The sequence below is a fragment of the Lolium rigidum genome, chromosome 4, assembly GCF_022539505.1.
Source record: "Lolium rigidum isolate FL_2022 chromosome 4, APGP_CSIRO_Lrig_0.1, whole genome shotgun sequence".
Lineage (NCBI taxonomy): Eukaryota > Viridiplantae > Streptophyta > Magnoliopsida > Poales > Poaceae > Lolium > Lolium rigidum.
In genome coordinates this window covers 213,064,605-213,066,098 of record NC_061511.1, presented here as the reverse complement: position 1 = coordinate 213,066,098, position 1,494 = coordinate 213,064,605, and the positions used below count along the sequence as shown (strand labels likewise).

General features: G+C 42.8%; 1 non-coding gene across 1 annotated transcript; it reads right to left on the bottom strand.

Annotated features, from left to right (window-relative positions):
• Positions 1–1,022: 1,022 nt before the first annotated feature.
• On the bottom strand, positions 1,023–1,095 carry TRNAR-CCU. The gene has a single exon. It is a non-coding gene; the product is annotated as a tRNA-Arg (tRNA).
• Positions 1,096–1,494: the final 399 nt, after the last annotated feature.

The following is a 1,494-nucleotide window of genomic DNA, read 5'->3' as shown; positions in this document are numbered from 1 at the left end:
TTCTCGTTTTCTTAGAGGCACTTGTTTTAAAAGTTGCCCTCAAATTACATACCCTTCAAGGACTTACCCTTTAAAAAAATCACGCAATGCACATGCCCCTCAATGTCATGACCACTACGCACACGAAAGAAAATTCCCATGAAATTTTCTCTCTTTTCTTTTCAGTGTAAACAACAAAAGGAACATGGATCGAACCATCGAACAATTTTTATTGTGCCTAATGGCTAACAAAAGCAAAGGCTAGGAAGCTAGCTTGGCTGAAAGGCTTAGGAGGACTGTTAATTATGCGCCGGGTCGTCTTCGTCTACAGCTCACCCATGTGCTTGTGAGGTTGCCGGTTTGCAGGGGCTGGGCATAATGCGAGTTAATTATTATGATCGGATGCAAAGCAGTAAATTAACAAACTTCTCGTGGCGCCACACACGCCCACTACTCTACATTTCTTAACATGATCTACATATGTTAACAAAAAGAGGGGATTTGGTGGGGAGACAGCATGGTGACGCCGCTCGTCGCAGCCAGGCAGCTACCCGCCGGGAAGATTAACTTTGCTGTCCATGATAGATAAACATGATTAAACTGTATATATGTAGAGTGATCCATGGGACCGTACGTGGTGATTAGCTAGTGGTCTTTCGTCAAGGCACAGCTTCGTGTAGCCAATGTGCGGAAGCTCCCGGTGATCAGTTGCTCGCTTAGTTAAGGCTCTGAATTTCAAAAGGAGGCGATGATTGAACTATTTTGATCCTGCTGCAATTAATAAGGCGAGAGATGTGTAGAGTAGCCCTGGGATCGCCTCCTCCAACCACATTGATCCAATTGAGCTTCCGATTCTTCAGGCTAGTTTTCGTGTGCGTTTCATGGACGACTAGAACTTAGCTTTGCGTAAACAGGGGAGTAATAGGAATAACAGCTTTTTTAAGTGGCCTCAAAAACAGGTTGTAACGGATCTCCGATCCTACTGTGTTTACGGGTCCTTTTCAAAAAATGAAAAATAAAAAATAAAACATCAAAAAGGACGCCGCGCCAGGTAGGGGTCGAACCTACGGCCTTCCGCTTAGGAAACGGACGCTCTATCCACTGAGCTACAGGCGCTCTACGACGTGTAATGAAAATTAATAGTACTTAGCCAAAATGTCCTCATAAATAGAAGGGGAACACGCAACTGGAGAAAGACATGCGGCTAGTTCCAGATTATATTCCATCTGCTTTAAGTACAACACCAACTGATTCCTAGCTACAGGCTCCGTGGTGTCCCAGTAACACTTTTGCAGCTCAAATCGGATTATCTGCGTGCCCAGAAAATTTAGCCACAGATGAAAGCATGTTAGTTTAGATGGATGGTCTCTATAGTATTACTCCATGTCATATAGATAATGATATAGATAGTGTATACAATAGTCTGTCTGTAAGTTGTCTATTTTTAGTCATAGCTATATCTAAGTATAAATTATAGACACCCTTCATACAACAACAAAAATGGTGTCTGTAAGC